This window comes from Ostrinia nubilalis, chromosome 11 (assembly GCF_963855985.1).
Source record: "Ostrinia nubilalis chromosome 11, ilOstNubi1.1, whole genome shotgun sequence".
NCBI lineage: Eukaryota > Metazoa > Arthropoda > Insecta > Lepidoptera > Crambidae > Ostrinia > Ostrinia nubilalis.
In genome coordinates, this window is record NC_087098.1 from 12,196,697 (window position 1) to 12,218,861 (window position 22,165).

The window sequence follows — 22,165 nt, forward strand, 5'->3', positions numbered from 1 at the left end:
CTTTTAAGAGTTATGGTCATTCAAAAGTTAAAAAGTCGTTTTCTGGAAAACCACTGTTTTTGATATATCACAGTGTCGTCGCAAATGGACGATATGTAGGCATGTATAGCGGCTGCGCCCGCCCATTGGTTTTACGAATAAAGCGTCAGTGCGTTCTATAGCTTTGGTCGTTTTACTTGTCTCGCACGCCTATCAACTACTTAACACTATGTGAAAGCTTAATTGGATATTTGATTCGTGCTATCTAAACACATTTGAAGTTTGGCAATTGTTTCAGAATTATCATAATTTTAATAATTATTATATTATTTCAGCCATAGGACGTCCACTGCTGAACATAGGCCTCCCCCAATGCTTTCCATGTTGATCGATTGGTAGTGATCTGCGTCCAGCGCTTCCCTGCTACCTTTACGATGGCGTCGGTCCACCTTGTAGGTTCAGTAGTGGACGTCCTATGGCTGAAATGATGATGATGATGATGATATATTATTTCAACTATAGCTAATAACGGTTAGTCAACCATGCTTTACGAATGATATTAATATTGTCAACGTTAATAAAGTGCATTCGTGCATACTTGCGCCGCCTAGCGGGGAGTAGCGGCATTAATCCATAATGCGTGTGGTTCAAGTTCAACTGCATTTTTGGAAAATTTTGACTTTATTTTAAGATTGTTGGTATAACATACCTTATCAAAATTAAAATGCAAGTAAAATAGTTTACTTATGTAATAATAATCGGGAGGTGCCTGGATGCGAGCGGCGCAGGACCGTTCTTTGTGGAAATCCTTGAGGGAGGCCTTTGTCCAGCAGTGGACGTCTTTCGGCAAAAACGAACGAATAATCAGTGTTATGGTAACAAACAATATTTTTGTTGTTAGAAGCAAGAATCAATTTAAATTCAGGATCAGTCTTTTTACGAAAACATACTTACACATTTTACTTATATTACTATACTAGGTAATATTAATAATAGTATTAGTTATCGAACAAACTCTAAACTTGGCACAGCAAACCGAATTCAACTTATATTCCGATGCAATCGAGAACAGCATGTGCTGCAAAGTCGAATTGATTGAAAACTCGGTTTCAGCAAATAACAATTTTGAGAGTTTCCATGGTAACTAACTGGACTCTACCAAAATGGGCCAGAAATGCATTCGTGAAATTATGCCCGTATTTACAAACGATACTTACTTAAGTGAAACAGCACATCGAACGCACAGCGTTTAATAGAGCTCTGGCGCCGGTATTCACAAACATTACTATGAGGTCTCACAGTGCGCGTGGACGCACAGGGTGACACACGAACCAATCACAGAGCTCTTTTCAACGCTGTACGTTCGTTTTGCTGCGTCACTTAAGCATCGTTTGTGAATACGGGCGTGTGAATTGTTCGTGTGTCACCCTGTGCGTCCACGCGCACTGTGAGACCTCACTGTAATGTGTGTGAATACGGGCGTAAAATGCATTCGCGAATTATGCCCAGTGAACGTGGTGACTACCGAATTGTTTTAGCTGGATTTGCTACACCTGCGCCGTGAAACTACGGGTAACATAGATTTGATAGATTTTTTGAAATAAATCGAAGAACTTGGTATGTTGAATCCTGATATAACGAGCTTTTCATATAATTGTTAAAGAAATATCAATTTTTTTTACTCCATGAAAGCCACACTACACTACAACAACTACCTATAAAGATATTGATTTGATATTTCAAATTAACTATACTCGTAATACAAAGTATTGCGAACGTAAAGTGTAATTTTCGACTGCATTGTAGATGATTCCTTTAAAAACTATTCAAAAGCAAAAAACTGAACTAACTTTATAAAGGCGTAGAGTCTACGCCGTAGATTTTAGTGATATTTTCAATTTTGATTATCTTTATAGCGACGTTGTATGGTACTGTATAGCCACAATAAAACAATAAAAGTCCTATTCCCTAATAACGTATCTGTACAGTAAAGTACCTATTTCATTGCAAGTATCGGTACATTGTGCTTGTTATTGGGGTCACCTTACCTTCATCATGACATTACAAGCAAATAAAACAAAATTCAAGGTTCGACAGCAATATCAATGTCTTATGCACCAAAACCGCGAGCATTGTAAAACATTCTGATTATCCGATTAAGCTGTAAGCTCGGGCATTGATCGAATTGTGATCGGAATAGGTTCTATTGCAAAATTGTTTATCGGAACGGTGAAGCATTATAGCAACTGGTGTATTAGGCTCGACGCTTACTGAGAATCTTTTTGATACACACCTACTACATTAATTAAAAAATCATATTATTTTGTCATAATTGAAAATTTTTTCAAATACTTATATCGCACGTAATAATTATTAAAAATAAAACTATTTCTACGTTTTCTAGGTAACTTTTTTTTTTTTCAAAAATTTATTTCAACTTTTCTACATTTTGACAAATAAATAGGCCCAGAAAAAAATTGCCACTGAATCGAACATAAAGGCAAATAAAGAGCAATACTAAAATAACAGTGATTGCAGTGATATTAATTACAATTTTCTTTAGTGTAGATAGAGTCCTTGGCACGGACCTTTGGCACTGAGGAAAACTTACGCAGATTAAGTATTTTTAATATTGTTTGCATTAACGAAAAGACATTTCTTTCGAACAGTAAGATAATTGTGCAATTACCACTGTTCGAAGTAATATTTATTAATATAGCTTCTTAGCAGAGTGCACAAGATCCACAAAGCTTGTACCAGCTTTGTACCAGTGTACGCCGCGGCTTCGAGCAAAAGTGAGAGGTGTTCAATCTATGCCCAATCGGGCCGCGCCATTTTATTTGTCACGCTAGTTCTGACACGCTGGCATTTAGCGTGACCTTAAATGACACAACGTAAATAAATGTCATTTTTGTGTTTAAGTAGATCTTGATGCGATTTGTCGTTTGAAAAATGGTAGCCTATCAGTTAACAAATAGTTTTCGAGTTTGTATTTTAACTTGTTTATTTAATATTGATGATTCTTTGTTTCGACTGGTCAGGAGGCAATGCGTTTCAGTCAAATGACGTCCACTGCTGGACAAAGGCCTCCCCCAAGGTTTTCCACAATGAACGGTCCGGCAGGAAAGTTCTCGAGTGGCGACCACGGGCTGGAAGACGTAGCGTGGGCAGGCCTCCTACTAGGTGGACCGACGATCTGGTAAAGGTCGCGGGAAGAGCCAGGAGGCAATATATTGTATAAATTATAATAGAAAAATATTTAAAATACTACCTATACTATTCTAACAGCCCGCCTAACATATTACCAGCCCTTAACAAAGTATTTTACCATAAAACATACTTTATTCCTGGAATAAATATTATAAAAAGTTAAACCAAAAAAGCTTTATTATTTTGTTTTCATAGCCAGATTACATTGTACGTATTCTTAATTATTTTCTATTTCAATTCCACAATATTCTAGCTACAAATTTAATTTACGTTGACAAAATAATTTATTCGCGTAGGTGCAAAATAAGCTCTTAAAAATAACTTCTAAAACCTTTATGTAAAACTAGCGGCCGCTTGCGACTTCGCACGCATGAAAACATAGCACTTTCATATAAAATTTCAACCCCCGTCTTACCCCCTTAGGAGTGGAATTTTCCAAAATCCCATCTTAGTTAGCACCTACGTCTTAAAATGTACCCCCATGCAAAATTCCATAATTTGAGACTCCTAGCACTTGTAGTTTCTGAGATTTCGTGATGAATGTGACAGTCAGTAACCTTTCGCTTTTATTTGTAGATTATTATAATACTAGCTTTCCGCCCGCGGCTTCGCCCGCGTGGAATTTTGTCTGTCACAGAAAAACTTTATCGCACGCGTCCCTGTTTGATAAAAACTTCTATGTCCTTTCCCGGGACTCAAACTATCTCTATGCCAAATTTCATCAAAATCGGTTCAGTGGTTTAGGCGTGAAAGCGAGACAGACAGACAGACAAAGTTACTTTCGCATTTATAATATTAGTATAGATAGATTCTAGATGAATATACGCTGACACGTAGGTATGCGTGTAAGCAACGTAGCTTATTAATTCAGAGCTATTTCATCATACGAGATTTTGACACGTGAATCATACTTAAATCCTTTCAAATTAGATCGTCAACTTCTTGCCTCAGGCAGCCGTGTAAAAGGCTCCATGTTTCCCAGAAATTAAGTATATCAAAAACCTCGAATGACTAATGTTATTATAATATCAGGCACACAATAAAGTAGAGAAATAGTAAGACCACTCTGTGATGATGTGTATAAGAGAATATAACAGTAGGCAATAAGCTAAACTGTGGCGATGGCGTTTTATGTAGATAGGTATAAGTGCATTTTTGCATCAAAAATCTGTAATTTGATGTACAGTAAGGTGTGCATAGACATTGCGTCATGCATTGGTAATTGTATTCTGGAAGTACAGCATTGGTATTTTGAAGTATCATAATTAAAATTGAGATCATAGCATTTGGAAAATAGAGGCAACATAAGAATAATTTTCGATATAAACACTCGTTCTCGCTACGTAAAGTTACTGCAATCACCTCAATTCTGATAAAAATTCGTTGGAGATACGCCCTCGGAAATGCCTCGTAGACGTACTGAAGAAACGTTTGTATTAATTACATACAAATGTAAGTTAATTGCATCCGCTGGTGCCGCAGCGAACGCTTCCATACAAAGTTTAATTGTTTCCATTAAATTTTCACACAGTTGGTGGGCAATGTAAAGATTTGTAATTATAACGTGTGTTTGAGTTGTATGTAATTATTTCATCAGCTTATCCGAAGGACGGTTACTAGTCTAATAGATTTTAATAAAGTAGGATTATTTTTGTCCAACTACTTTATTATGTTAGACTAAATAAAGTAGTTCTTAGGTTCAGTCATCAAATGTGGCATGCTTTAGAAGTTCACAACCGATTGATTAACATAATTATCTTTAGACAAAGTATTTGTGTTTTAATTGCGAAATCGTCTCACGTTGCGAATTACCTAACTACACTATATTATGGGTTATCTATACTCTATACTTTATATAATAAATCTGTAGAGAGGTCAATTCTGTACATGAAACATATTTTCAAAATAACTATCAGGGGGTGATTAGTGATCGATACTGATGCCAAAAATGCAATCAGTAAAATTTTTGTCTGTCTGTCTGTCTGTTCTGTCTGTCTGTCTGTCTGTCTGTCTGTCTGTCTTTCTGTATGTTCCTTATAGAAACAAAAACTACTAGACGGATTTTAACGAAACTTGGTACAATTATTCTTCATACTCCTGGGCAGGTTATAGGATACTTAGGAATTCCCACGAGAACGGGAATTAGCGGGAAAATCCTTTTGTATGAAAAATCTAAACCGCTTAAGTTAGACGCTTGAAATTTGGTATGCAGGTACCTTAGTAAACTTAAAGCTTAGTTACAACAGGATATTGCAAAATTCCCACGGGAACGGGAGTTAGCGGGAAAAAACATTTGTATGAAAAATCTAAACCGCTTTAGTTAGACGCTTGAAATTTGGCATGCAGGTACCTTAGTAAACTTAAAGCTTAGTTACTACAGGATATTGCAAAATTCCCACGGGAACGGGAGTTAGCGGGAAAAAACATTTGTATGAAAAAATCTAAACCGCGTAAGATAGATGATGAAGGGGGTAAAACGGGATCCACGCGTACGAAGTCGCGGGCGGCCGCTAGTAAACAATAATACTGTAAAGTTTCATCAAATACCGTTTAGTATTTTTTACTTGAAAGAGTAACAAACATCCAGACATCCATAAAAAGTAGGTACACAACCAGGGCTAGTACAGTGCACAACTGTTGTATCTACGATATCATTTTTTGTGGACGTTTTATTGTGATAAAATGACGTCTTGAATTCTTTTGCAGTAACAGAAAGCTAGGCTAGCTGGTAGCTAGCCATTAAAAGAACTAGAACAGCCTAGCTATGTGCTCTACTTCAAAGTGACCCTACTGCCAACACTATCATGGTCACGGGGTGTTATGTCAGCCGCTTCGGTTTCATTATTAAGAATTTGAGGCCGTCATCTGTCGCAATACAATGTGGACGGTAATTAGAATATCTGAGACAGGTTCGCCTGCCTAGAGGTTAAACTAAATTGCGTATTATTATAATTTAAAATGTATCTCACGAGACACGTCGCAATGTGGTCGTTTATAATTAAGATTTGGAATGGTAATTATGGAATAAGTAACTGCAATTTAAGTGATCTTAAATGTAACAATCTAGCGACAGATTAATTGTAGAATTGCACATGCATTGTTATGACAGTTAAAACGATTTAGTGGTAATGAAACTTGCAGAGCATTATAACCCTAAATCTCCATCTAAATACGAATTTGGGGTGCTATTTTAGAAAACCACTTGGGGTAAAATTAGATACTATTTTACAATTTTTTTTTTACTATGGGATACTATTTTATAAGCCACGTTAGTCGAACGGTGATGAGGTGAGATTGGGACTAGTCGATCGAGGAACTCGGGTTTGAACCCCGTCACCGCTCGAGTATTGTTGAACCCACTTGACACAAGCAAAAACTTATTACGAAGGGTTAATGAAACTATAAAAGACAATTATTGTGTCAATAAACAAGCTTAATATTAATAATACTATCTTTGGTTCATACACCAGATCTAACAACAGAAAGAATTACACAATCGGATCTTGATAGTCAGAAACAAATAGACCGAACGCGATACAACGAAATAAGATCTTATCGAGTTCAAGTAGCGATCCGGTAATTAGGATCAAAACTCCTGAACTTATCTTTGAGATCAGTACGCATAGCCTTGGCTTATTATAGGCTCATTAAAATTATATAGAACGCCCTGATCGTTGTACTATTAGAAAGCAAGGTCGGAGTTCCTATTATTTTGCTCGGAACGCAAAGTTCGCGGCTAACAGTTGTCCAAGTCTTAAGCGGTAGCGATATCATAAATATTATTCTATTCTCAAATCTGATGCATTTATCCTAAAATCTGATGCAATAAATTTCTATTCACATTTTAGCTGGTGTTTTGTTAATAGTCATCATCATCATTACCTCAGCCATAGGACGTCCACTGCTGAACATAGGCCTCCCTCAATGCTTTCCATGTTACCCGGTTGGTAGCGGCCTGCATCCAGCGCTTTCCTGCTACCTTTATGATGTCGTTGATCCACCTTGTGGGTGGACGTCCCACGTTGCGTTTTCCGGTACGCGGCCTCCACTTCAGAACCTTGGTGCCCCATCGGCCGTCAGTTGTTAATAGTGTTTAAGTATAATTCCGAACGCCATAATTTTATATTTAAAAGATCTGTGTATCACGTTAGTAATTGGGTACTTCTACGAATTCCGTTATTTATTGAATTAGGTTCTTCGTGCATCTACACTCCTACAGGTCTATAACTCTAACAGTTCAATTGCCATAAATACAATCTTTGACTCTTCAGTTTAATTGAGCCACAGAACCTGCAGCCATAATTGTATGTGATCCAGTTAGAGTCAAGTCACGAAGCTGCAAACTGTAGCGGTAACCGTACGAGCCACTCCGACTTGTATTTTTCTTGTCGCAATTTTGAATATGAACTAAAACATAATCTGGTGGTTACTAAATCTAGGTCTACCGGTAAGTCTATTATATTTTTCATCTGTATTAGAGACGTTAAGTTTATAACTTGGCCCACAAAACCTGCAGCAGTTGTATGTGATCCAGATAGATTCAAGTCACAAAGCTGCGAACTGGAGCAGTAACCGTACGAGTCACTCCGACTTGCATTTGTCTTGTCGCAATTTTGAATATGAGCCATAAGATAATCTGGTGGTCACTAAATCTAAGTCTAGCAATAAATCTCTTTTATTTTTCAGCTGTATTAGAGACGTTAAGTTTATAACTTGGGCCACAAAACCTGCAGCAGTTGTATGTGATCCAGATAGAGTCAAGTCACAAAGCTGCGAACTGGAGCAGTAACCGTACGAGCCATTCCGACTTGCATTTGTCTTGTCGCAATTTTGAATATGAGCCAAAACATAATCTGGTGGTCACTAAATCTAAGTCTACCGGTAAGTCTATTTTATTTTTCAGCTGTATTAGAGACATTAAGTTTATAACTTGGACCACAAAACCTGCAGCAGTTGTATGTGATCCAGATAGAGTCAAGTCACAAAGCTGCGAACTGGAGCAGTAACCGTACGAGCCACTCCAGCTTGCATTTGTCTTGTCGCAATTTTGAATATGAGCCAAAACATAATCTAGTGGTCACTAAATCTAAGTCTATCGGTAAGTCTATTTTATTTTTCAGTTGTATTAGAGACGTTAAGTTTATAACTTGGACCACAAAACCTACAGCAGTTGTATGTGATCCAGATAGAGTCAAGTCACAAAGCTGCGAACTGGAGCAGTAACCGTACGAGCCACTCCGACTTGCGAGTGTCTTGTCGCAATTTTGAATATGAGCCAAAACATAATCTGGTGGTCACTAAATTTAAGTCTACCAGTAAATCTCTTTTATTTTTCAGCTATATTAGAGACGTTAAGTTTATAACTTGGCCCACAAAACCTGCAGCAGTTGTATGTGATCCAGATAGAGTCAAGTCACAAAACTGCGAACTGGAGCAGTAACCGTACGAGCCACTCCGACTTGCATTTGTCTTGTCGCAATTTTGCAGATACTCGCTTGCGTTGAAGAGCTGAGAGCTGAGACAACAGTTTTGGGTAACGTGCCGCACATATAAAACAGTTTGTTGTTATTGTCTTTGTTTTTTCTTTCTTAACAAAATAATATAATAAAATGAGCTCATTGCAGTTCTACTGTTGTTTCAACAAAACTATTAGATAGAAAATTGTGAATCGCACAGTGAATAGTGTGACTTCATATTATCTTTAGTTGCAGATCATATTGGTGTAAGGACGATTGAGGTAGAAAAAATGGGACTTCAGGGCTTTTCTTGCTTTTACCTACACACAAGGTACCTATAAATATTATGTTCTTTAAATTATTTTCATTATAATTTCATAATCTACTGCTTATTTGATTAAACAATGTTTGACACTACGAACGATAAACATTTACGAGTATTACTAAATACCGACACTATTATACAGCGTAGGTCGATATAGCTACCTGTTGCTTAGCAAAATATGCAAATACTCGACAGAAATTGATATTGCACAAACAAAATTACTGGTTCATGTAGGCTGTAGATAATGTAGGTACTATACCTCTAGCATGAAAAACTTTCGTCTTCAAATCGATTGCGTATACAACCACGACACCCAGCCTTCAAATTAATTGATAACGTGAAAATCACTATTGTCAAAATTAGTTTGAAATGGTAGCCATTTCTCACACTAAGTACACATTACGTCACGTTCACTTGTTTAATTCGATCTCGATATAAAAACAAAAGTCACAAGATTCGTGCTATTAATTATTTGTTCTCATTACGGCCGTAGAGTTTAAGTTTCCATACCTACAAAATCTTTCGATGGCGATTATAAAAATAGATAAAAACGATAGTTTTTCGTGCTAGAGGTATTGAACAACTGCATTAATAATATTCAATGAGCGAGACTGGATCTTATCTCAAGTAACTAATCAATTAGGAATTGATATTCCATTAATAATCTCGTGTGTATAATTATGTATTTGGATCTATGTTGCTATTTGTACACGCCTGTAGATTTCGTGTTGCTATTCAAATATCAAACTCATTAAGTTATTTAGTAACGGTGCTATGAAATGATTAAAAATGTATCGAAAGGCTTTGCGCACTGTTTGAATTTTTGAGTCGTAGTAATATTATGATTTTTGATTTTATATTTTTGTAGAAAAATTTCAAAATTTCTTGACCAGTAATATACAGAAAAAAGATATTTTGTTTCAACATTCAAGATCTTAGTTCGAGTAAGTTTAAAACCGGTTTCGAAATCAACCCTAATCCAAATTTATCCTTCAACTATCAAATAATCTGTTTTCGATCAATCCATAATAAAACTTTCGATGCGTTTACACTTTAATATTGTTAAATAGACTTGTAAACTTGTATATAAAAACAACTAAAATTGTAGATATTTTGACCAAAAACATATTGTGGCAGAATGACGGGCGGACTTGGATAAGGATTGAATAAAGTCCACAAGGACTTAAAAAGGCAAGAAACTTCTAATACGCAAGTGACTTGACTATTCAATTATAGTCTCACGCTATTCTAGCCTATATTATAATTGAGTTAGGGACCACATGGAGTTGGCTAACTCGAAAACTTGCGTTTCCTATGGCCGTCACTTCACAAACGGGCTGTGCCGGTGCAATCCGGCGCAATTAAAACTTCGCCAGTTTGTTTACGAGTACTCACTCGATCATAGTAAAAGCAAATAAGTATGTTAACTTCATTGTTATAGAGTGAATAGCCCCGAGTGAGGAGATTTGTATGTGAGCGCGCCGTATAACGTACGCACGCACACAAAATAGGTGTCAATTTGACATTGCCAGTGAAAGATGCGCTAGTGTCGTGTGTAATGCCGCACGTGCATAAAACATAGTAATTTAATTTAATAAGGGACAACATAATTTATAAAATACGATAAAAAAGTAGTCAGAATAATGATGGTCTACTCGTATTCTCAAAATAAATACATCAAGAAACTTTTTATTTTAAATTCCTGATTTGTATTTCTGTATTCCAGAGGTTTGAATAAACTGAAAGCCCCACGTGTAGGCTATTGTCACTCGTTCAGAGTCCGAGTCGGCTTACTTATCTACTTTTACTGTGACACAGTGCACCTTTCGTCCGAAATCCGGCAAGTTGCTGGCAAGTTTGTTTGGCGTTTATCACAATGCAGCCGGAACTTTGGCCGTTGAGTGTCGGAGTTGCTCAATATTGTTGAAACTTTGAGAAATATCGTGTCATACGGCTCTATGGTATATTGGGGAATGTATCTCGGGCTCAGAACAGTTGGTACAGTGATTCCAAAGTTGGAGTGATTAGTCAGTTAGTCAAATAACTTTAGGTTTATTGTTAAGCAAATCTGATGTTTCAAATGTTTCAAAGTGCCAGTTGGATCGAGGTAACCTTGCGTGAAATTATTGTCAGTAATAAAGACTTAGTTGTTAATGATCAGCATTAAATTTGATTGTCAAGAGGCTCTTCATCATTTCAGCCAATATCAGTCCACTGCTGTGAATATGCACATGCAAGATCTATAGCTTTTTTTTGTACAGCCACTGTGAACATAGAGTATTTAGAGGTCGTTAGTCCAGATCAGAATCTTAAGCCACGTTTGCTGAGACGTGGTTTCCAATAAGGTTATATCAGACAGAGATATTACTTACATAACATTGTGTGGACACGTCATAAGCCCGTCATTTTCATAATGTTACCCACAAGAGCCTAGTCCACACATAAATCTCGCTTATTCCAACAATACTTAGCCGCAATCCGAGTAACAGGCCCGATAACTGTTGAACAAGCTCTTATTGAAGCTGCAGCGGCGCCATAAATCCAGGTTCGTACTAGGAAGACGTTTCGTTCGCAAATATCTGATGCTTTGTAATACCGCCGGTGTGGACTCGCGTGTGCTCGAAGGATCTATTCACACTGAAGAACTGATTTAAATGAAATGATCGTAGCACGTCCGATTTCATTTTTAATGCACTCTATCATGACCATTTCAGCCACAAGACGTCTACTGCTGAACATAGATTATTAGGCCTACCCCAATAATTTCCATATCGCGCAGTCGGTAGCAGCCTGCATCCAGCGCCTTCCTGCTACCTTTACGAGGTCGTCGGTCCACTATTTTGCGCTGCGTAGTTGGTCAGATTTTCTATAAACCTACTGCCTATCAAGACTTGGATGTTATTTAAAAACCGACCAAGTGGCAATCGGGGAAGGGTTTCGAACCATAATTTTGTTGTATGGGAGACCCTTTAATATTTATTCCATTTTAATTCATTTATTTATTTTAAAGTGACATACAACTAAATATTATCTGAGTAATTCTAAGTATTAATCAATTAGGTATTCATCATAATTTAAGCAAAAGTATGAAATCTTGTACTACGAATATCTTTTTCCGCGCTTATAGCCTATTTTAACCGCTCACTGTGACTCTACCCTAAAAACCTGTTGCAAAGATGTGAAATTTCGCGATGCTCGTACTAAGTGGGTGTATAGAAAACTATTGTCATAATGATGAACGCTGTTGATACGGGCCCGTGCAAAACACAAACGCCGGGAATTCAGAGATGAAGTCAGGAAATGGCAATGTTAGAAATGCTATTATCAAGGCAGGAAGGGAATTGTGAATGCGTTTGCTGAAGATGGCTGTTGAGATTTTTGTGCCCTGTTATATTTATCATGTATTTAAATTGGTACACAATGATAAAGATTAAGAGTAATTTATAAAGGAATATCTAAAATAGTTACTATGTTTTCTAATTTATATACATTTTTTTTTGTAAATTGATATCCTCTTATTGCCGCTGGATTTTTTATATTTTTCAGTGTATGATCTAGAGTCTCTAAAGGAAGATAGGTGACGTTGTAATAGGGTTCTAGAAATACTCGTATAGTTATCACCTGTCATAATCTACTTTAATTCCAAAATGTCAATCTGTGTACATTCATGACTAGCTTATAAGATCGCTATCACTAAGGTTCATAATTATGACTCAGCAACAAATGAATTTAAGCAGGATCCAATTGCAATAGATCCTGCTTAACAACATTTGGTAGCTGTTCTATATCCAACGACAATCAAATTCATTATTTTAACCCTATCAAGATACTATAATAAAAATGTAACCGAAACTTTAAACCTTAATATGAGTTCTACTGACCTGAATATCGGCGTAGCCATTCCGCCCAATTTGCTGAATATTTCATGTGTCACTGCTCTTGTTTCCAAAATGTACGAAGTTTTAATCTTTATATTTTACGAATTCTCTTTGTATGCTTACGGTACCTGCCTACCTAAAAATGTGGGCTTACGATTCAATAAAAAAATAGAGAATACCTTACTACTTACTGATGCAGGTTATAAAACCTAGGATGCACCTTATCTATCGATAAAATAAACAACAAGCAAAACCTCGGACAGACAGACAGATATGACGAAACTATAAGGGTTCCTTTTCAGGATTACGGAACCCTAAAATAAGTTTTTTTTGTCCATGTCTAGCTGCCCGGCTAATCTCCTGACAAAGGATCAATTTTGACGAAATTTTCATCAAATTAAAAAGATCAATTTCCACAAAAAATTTTCACAAAATCCGCTTTACTGACCAAAACAGAAGGTAGAAGTTAATTTAGCTGTAACGAGTATAATTTTACTAACTTTAGTTATTAATTTATATGCTGGACAATTACACAGGCCAAATAGTGATTGAATCTTGCGATATGGCTACAAAGACGCTCAACTGGTATTATAAACCATTACACGAACTATCTCGATATAACGTCAATACATTATGAGCAGACAACAAAGAGACTAATCCATAAATCGTAGGACAACATGTCTTGCAGACAAAGCACTATGCATACGGGATCATATTAAAACTCAATAGGCTACGGCAATTCTGCAAATAAAGTATCGACTCTCACGCCCGTTTTCACCATCAACCCCTAATTTTTAAGTGACCCCTATGAAAAAAAAAATTTCTGTTAAATGCTACCATATTGGTCACTTAAAATTAGGGATTAATGGTGAAAACGGGCATATTATTCCAATTTATTATCATCATCATTTTAGCCATAGGCCGTCTACTGCTGAACATAGGCCTCCATTGATTTCGGAATTGACCGGTTGGTAGCATTCTGCATCCAGCGTTTTCTTTCAACATTTATGAGGTCATAATTTCACCTTGTAGGTGGACTCTTCCAATGTATCGTCGAAGCGCTCTGATAGGGCCCAAAAAATAAGGAGACCATGTAAAGTGCCCTTAATTTTGACGTTCGTTAGTGCCCCTTGTGGTCTAAATTGAATAAATTATTTTTGACTAGCGGCCGCCCGCGACTTCGTACGCGTGGATCCCGTTTTACCCCCTTCATCTATCTTAAGCGGCTTAGATTTTTTCATACAATTTTTTTTCCCGCTTACTCCCGTTCCCGTGGGAATTTTTCAATATCCTGTTGTAACTAAGCTTGGAGTTTACTAAGGTACCTGCATGCCAAATTTCAAGCGTCTATCTTACGCGGTTTAGAGTTTTTCATACAAATGTTTTTTCCCGCTAACTCCCATTCCCGTGGGAATGTTGCAATATCGTGGCATGCAGGTAGCATGCCAAATTTCAAGCGTCTATCTTACGTGGTTTAGAGTTTTTCATACAAATGTTTTTTCCCGCTAACTCCCGTTCCCGTATGAATTTTGCAATATCCTGTTGTAACTAAGCTTAGAGTTTACTAAGGTACCTGCATGCCAAATTTCAAGCGTCTATCTTACGCGGTTTAGAGTTTTTCATACAAATGTTTTTTCCCGCTAACTCCCATTCCCGTGGGAATGTTGCAATATCCTGTTGTAACTAAGCTTTTAGTTTACTAAGGTACCTGCATGCCAAATTTCAAGCGTCTAACTTAAGCGGTTTAGATTTTTCATACAAAAGGATTTTCCCGTTCCCGTGGGAATTCTTAAGTATCCTATAACCTGCCCAGGAGTATGAAGAATAATTGTACCAAGTTTCGTTAAAATCCGTCGAGTAGTTTTTGTTTCTATAAGGAACATACAGACAGACAGACAGACAGACAGACAAAAATTTTACTGATTGCATTTTTGGCATCAGTATCGATCACTAATCACCCCCTGATAGTTATTTTGAAAATATATTTCATGTACAGAATTGACCTCTCTACAGATTTATTATAAGTATAGATATAGATGTTGATTTTGTATGTCGTAAAAGGTGGGTGAGAGACAAAATATGGCCAGCGTGTGTGGTGTAAGTACGCCAAATCCCCCATTTGCCTCTAGTATAAGACAGTCGGGCTTCTTCAATGGAGACCTTAATGATGATGATGATGAAGAAAAAGAGTCTACTCAAATATAGATTCAATTAGCTCAGTATACCTTCTTAAAATTATTTTGTTTTACAATCAATGTTACTTTGATTGAGGAAAAACAGTAGATAATTAGAGAGTTTATTTATTTATTTATTTAAAATCTTTATTGCACACATAAAAACAGTGGTACAACAGGTGAGCTTAATGTCACGTGGCATTCTCTTCCAGCTAACGAAGAGAGAGTAAGAGTTCAGTTTCTATGTATTACGACATTTGTTTGCAAGTTTTCCAGATTCTATTGGTTGGATATTTGCCACAGTATAAGCTAAGATTGTTGCAGAATGTTACCGTCTAGACCCGATACACCATTATTAAAGGCTTTATCAAAACGTAGGGTGAAATTCTTTTAAGTTTGGATATTGTGAAGTGTGGTTTTTATGTATGGTCGATCTAAAATATCTGCACTATCACATTAGATTTCAAGAGATTTAATACAAATAAAAAAACATCGAAACACTTTGAGTTCGTGCTTACAGACACAAGCAATTTAAATTGTCATGAAAAAACTTTAGCATCAATGTACCGTGTTTTATTTGCAGTCGACCTTAGCATAAAAGAAAAAGAAAGTCATACATTTTGACAGCATGTAACATGATCTGTCATTGCTGTCAAATCATACGTTTATTAAGTTCAGTCTGCTAACAGCTGTTAGACAGTTTAGCAGTCAGCTAAGTCATAACATTCGACTGCTTTCAAACTATGTATGAATTATAGATAATTGTATCGTTTAAACACTTTATCGCCATTAAAAATAGCACAATAAACGTCTCTAACCCCTTTGCATAGCAAAGATCAATTCTGAAGATATTGTCAGTTGTCATATCGGTCGGTACTAAATCATTTCGTACATTGTAAAAACTTATACAATGTGCGACTAAAGAAGAACGGTCACGCCCCATACAAAAAAAACCCAGACCCGACAGAAACGAGACATACCTCAGTTTTTTTGTCATGTCTTAATTAGTTAAATTATATATTTTTTATATTCGAAATCTATGTATAACACCAAAATATTACCCTTTGTTTTTGTTCAGGCGTTATACAAAAACTAATACAAAATGCCTATTTATCACCAAAATTGGTAAATGTATGTACCTAAATGTCTATTACAGCTGCTATGGAATGTATCTAGGTGACCTGGAGATACAGCCTGATTATACAGGGTGGTTATACATATGGAACGATAAGTGATCTCACTCGATTATTTCTAAACTATACAAGATATCGAAAAACTAGTTACTGATTATGAAAGTGCTTCACGAGCTCTTTCAAATGGTACCAATAATAGGTTACAGATTATGGAAGCTGGTAACATTGAATTTTTGGATTTTGTAACTTCTCGTTTCCACCCTGTATAATCCGGCTGTATCTCCAGGTCACCTAGATACATTCCATAGCAGCTGTAATAGACATTTAGGTACATACATTTACCAATTTTGGTGATAAATAGGCATTTTGTATTAGTTTTTGTATAACGCCTGAACAAAAACAAAGGGTAATATTTTGGTGTTATACATTGTTTCGAATATAAAAAATATATAATTTAACTAATTAAGACATGACAAAAAAACTGAGGTATGTCTCGTTTCTGTCGGGCCTGGGTCACAGATGACCGTTCTTCTTTAGAATCACATTGCATGAGTCGATGAATATCAAGTGCGCAAAAAGTCGGGAATCTATTTAATAAATTATAAATGGAGTTCAGTTGCTATCAAAATTGAAGTGATATGAAATTGATACTGCTTAAAGTGTGTCAAGATGTAAGCTATTTCAAATTTGTTCGACTGTACTAGTATGTATGATTATGTTTTTGAATGGGTTTTGATGTTATAAAAGATAGGTACATCAGAATAGCGCAAAAATTATAATTTGTTTGATTATACCGTGTTAAACCCGCGGGCAGAAGCTAGTTATAACCGCATATTAATAACTAATCCATTTTTCAAATAATTGGATTCCACAGTTACGCTGTTTATCATGAATTATTTACCTGACTCTCGGATTAACATTTTGATACGAGAATATAACGTCATAAAGCTTAAATTCAAAATATAAATTCAAATTATAATTCTGTTAGTGACTAACCAAATTCAAACGCAACCTATACCCAAATCCGATATCACATTAGTTTCGCATTAATAAAATCATTAATTAATTAAAACAACCAATAATCAGAGGTTCAAATTAAACAATTTAAGCACAAATTATGAATTGTGAACCGATGATCATATAAAAAGCTCGTTTGTTACCGTCGACCTGAACGAAAAATAATTTGATGTGATTAATTAAAAGTAATAATTAATTAAAATGATTCAGTATACAGATTCGGCGATTGTCACGTGGGTTTTCTCGGAATTCGCGTGATGACACCGTTTACTGAGCTGAACGTGTGAAATTGTTTGTAAAAGCTTTTAAAAGCCCGTAAAACGATCTTACTTATTACATAATATGAAATGTTAAAATCTGTTCAAAATTATCATTGGATAAATGATGCGTAATTATAGCAGCGTTATTGTGTTCGGTGTGTGGTGGCAAACTATGTAGATATTGAGGATTCCGGAATCCAATGACAATGACCAATGTTGGTTTAATGACAGTTAATTTTGCCCCGTAACAAACTTGGCCTCCACTGATTAGGTTTTTATAGGCTGTCAAGCAGTAGTGGAAACTCGTGGTGGGAATAGTTCCCATTTTCCATCTCATGGGATGGAGGCGGATGTATCTAGGATGAAGGGCGGATTAATCAAATGAGTAAATAGAAGCTTTTAGTTGCCGAAAAACGATTAATCTGTAATGCCTAAAGAACGAAAGCCACGCGGCAGTGATGTGTGAAAGTTTGATTCTGTATATTAATTCTGATGGTTTGTATCTTTTCGTACTTGATAAAATTCGGATAAAGCCGATAATCTTTTTGTTGCTAGTATGGGGAAAGTAAATTTTCCACTTGCCTCTGGTAAAAGAGAGGGTAGTAGATACTGCAGTGGATACCACACGACTTGAATATGATAATAACTTTTTTTTTTCATTGTGGAGTGCTTTGTATAGTATCTTTCAGAACTGAGGCTAGAATACAGGAATAGTATAAAAAATACACTGTGAGAAAAAGTCACCTACTTAACCTAAGTGGCACTTAAGCAATTTTATAGCGATGTCCAACCACTAGTTATGCTGTCACTATTCCTTATTATGCATGAGTCAGGTATGGGTTTAAGATAAGATCTCTGATTCAAAGTGTCCGTGACTCATGTTGATATCATTTGAATATTTTTGGCCTTTCTATGATATGTGTCATCAATCATAGAACAAATTCTATTAAATAGTAAAGTGCCTTCTGCTTTAACGCTATTTACATTATTTTCCACTTGAGCCATATGCGTCTAGGTAACATACAGTGGTCACAACAATTACCCAGCAATTGTGGGTTTAAGTCCTGCTTGCTCCTGCTAAAATTGTTTTCTTTAAGTTCGTTGGTTTCAGCTAAATAACATCAACAGCTGGACAAAATTCTCCTCCAAGGACTACAACAACCGGTCCTGCGATGCGCGTATTCAGGTGCTTCACGCGGCCTTCACCAGATTAATGGTCCTAATAAGAAGTCTGCCCATGCTATAATCTTCTAGCCCTTGGTCAGCTGATAAAACATTTATTAATACTACAGATATTTCACTTGCAAGTAACAAGATGAATATTTGTTCTACTTTTCACCGTCACGTATACACCCGGAACTTCGCAACAAACCTTATACTTCCCAAATCTAAAACGGACGAGTCCAAAGTTGTAACTCAATCTAACTCCCAAGATTCGGGAGCTGATTAGAGACCCGGGGCTGGCAAACATTAAGCAATATGGAGCAACAAGTTACTTAATAGAAACTGCTTTGTTACTTCGAGTTTTAACTTCATCAATGATCTCGTTTTGTGTTGGCCACAATTGGTAGAACGTGCAGAAGTTCCACTCCGAACTGTGAGGAAAAAGTGAATTCGGTAATGCTGTAAGCCAGGCATGATTTTTGATTTTTATTCTTAAAAATAATTTCTTTGGCAGAAATAAATTAAAGATTCACAGTTTGTGCCAAGATGCATGTTTTGAAGACAAAGAGCTAGTCTAGGATGCTCTTCAGCTTCATATAGAAAGGACGACATAGGACAGGTATCTGATAAATATTGGAAGATTATATCGTTTTTGGGATCGAACTAGACGTTGGGTATTAACAAAAGAAGTCTAATAATGCTTGGATGAAAGGGCATTAAATAAAATAAATACCAAACTGGTAAAATTATCTTGAGATCGTGACTTAAGTATCTATTACATGACATTTGTATTTCACAAAGTTAGGTTACTTAGTTTCTTTAGGGGCTGTAAGGAAAAATATTATCATCTATCTATCTATATAAATAAAAATGAATTGATGTTCGTTAGTCTGATTAAAACTCGAGAACGGCTGGGCCGATTGAGCTGATTTTGGTTTTAAAATGTTTGTCGTAGTCCAGGGTAGGTCTAAATGGTGAGCAAATACGCGCGCTATGTTGTTTTTCTGTGACAGACAAAATTCCACGCGGGCGAAGCCGCGGGCGGAAAGCTAGTTATTAATAAACCTTACACAAATACCAATCAAACTGTTTAAGACCATTACACTAAAACTGGGTTAATCTAGCAAGTAAGTCCCAACACTTACAGACACGACTGTAGAGCGAAATGCAGGAAATGACCTAATCCCAAGCAGTATTGCAATGACGCAACGCCGATTTCCTTCGCAACGAATCTGATAATATTACAAAGTACAGTGTAACGATACGTAATTGATATCGACGTCAGTCATTGCAGGTATTTTATCAATAATTAGCGGTCTATCAATGGCTGATCGGATTTCGGCTGGCAAAGGTATCGGCCGATCGACGCTTGCGCAAATTGTGACCAGTAACCAGGCCTGGCTCACTCCGCGCGGTACATCCGATAATTACCTACAGCGAAGCGCCCCGCCGGCGGGTATTATATCAGTCGAGTGTCACGCGCGCGCTCGTCAGGACGCTGGCGTGCGTTGTAGTATGATTATAATTCTATGATCGAAGTATTATTTAAAAATGGACATAAAGAGAAAGAAATATTGTGCGGCGTTCGGGTGTTAAAATTCGAAAAGAAATCTACCGGATTTATCTTTTTTTTTCGCTTCCCAAAGATGCTGAAAGGTATGTTGGCCATGTAGGTAATCAATAATTCTTAGGATAGTATAGGAACCTAACCTACCATGACTACTGCTCAGAATTCGTTCGTTCGTTTCAGCCAAATGACGTCCACTGCTGGACAAAGGCCTCTCCCAAGGTTTTCCATAATGAATGCATAGGTACTTACCTACATACGTACCTCATTACAAATAAGTAGATTAATTATTTTTTCACTAGACAGCAACCCTAACAGTGTAAGAAGAGTTCAGAGGCACGCGATAGAAAGAGACAAAACTTGTAGGTGAATAAAATTGTAGGTACGTAGTGCTGTGCGAGCTGAATTCCACTGTATCGCGTCGTAGCAAGACTCGCATTTATTTAAATCGTCTTGCGGAGTAATCCTTCTGTACCTGTACTATTACTTATTCTGTGCAGTAACGAGGCTTTTGGAGATCCGCATTTTGAAATTAACTCCATTTGTTTATTTGAAACATTAATTAAACATTAAAATATACGACTACTTATAAAACAAAATATGGTGTCACGCCGAAGCCCAGCTAACTCAGAAACAAAAAAAAGTCGTAGAACATACATAGGGGTGTTTCCAGTACCTAGCCCCAGTGATGCTGTGCTCTGACCTCTGTGCTTCAGCTTGACACTAATTTTTTTTTGGGACAATCTGTATTTACCTTGTGAGTTAGAGGATTTTTTAACCATACAGTGACTACATTTTAGCCATTTGCGAGATTGATTCTTTAGAATTTCAAAATATTTATCAACAAAAACGCATTTACAGTTGAAACAGTACCTACATTTTATTTAAGAATTACCTCTCTAAGTTATGAATTGTGTGATGTAAATTGGAATATGTGGGTCAAATCCAACTTGTACTCTTTAATACTTGACACAGGACATCAAAGTATTTTTGGAACCCACAAAACATGTTTAGAACTTGCCCTTGTCCATTTATTTTTATTTAGAACGCTATTGCGACATAGATCGAATTTCATCATCGCATTCACCAGATTACAAGTGCTTGTCTCATATTATTATGTATCGGTGACATTTCGTTCACTGCCAACTCCATATATTAGCATATATTAGGTGACGCATATCGCATAGGTATCGGTGTCGATTCGGATCGTAGTTGAACTTTTGTTCACAACAAAAGTAAATGCAGTGGGTTAACTTCCATCTCTTTCAGAATTTAACATCTACTCGTTCATTTCAGCCAAATGATGTCCACTGATGGACAAAGGCCTTCCCTAAGGATTTTCATAACGACTGGTCGTGCGCTGCCCGCATCCAGGTACTTCCCGCGATCATCACCAGATCGTCAGTGCATCTAGTGGGGGGCCTGCTCACACTACTCATTCGAAAAGAAAGTATGGTTTCGTACTAAGGATGGAAAAATATACCGTCGCGAGGATATTGCTATATTTTCGTCCCTTTTTGAGATAGTTAGTTCATTAAGCTAGGGAGTATTCTTTAATAGTAAAGGCCCTAGGTCAGGAATTCATTTAAGTCACCTATCATCCATTTTGCGACAAAACTTTCTGGAAAAAATAGTATTTAAGTTTGCCAGCCTACGGAGGTTTTCTGTTGTCGCTTGGATGAAAGATAAGCAAGCTTTGTGAGTCTACTGTATCACTACAGTTCAATGAAAACTGGTTATGGAAAAGGTGGTCAAGTTTAACCGCTCTAATATCTAGTTCTTTACAATATCTTTATTTGTTTTTCTAAGTACCAAAACGATATCAATTTGACATTTTATAGAGTGGTAGTGTTGCAATAGTGTCACCTAGTTTAAGACATGAGTATAATATACTCGCAATACTACGAAATATTAGTTGAACTTTTTATTGCGTTGCGTATTGGATAGGGTCTTCTTTCCAGTGACTTCTTGGCCCACTTTTAGCTTGGCCCACGGGCCAATA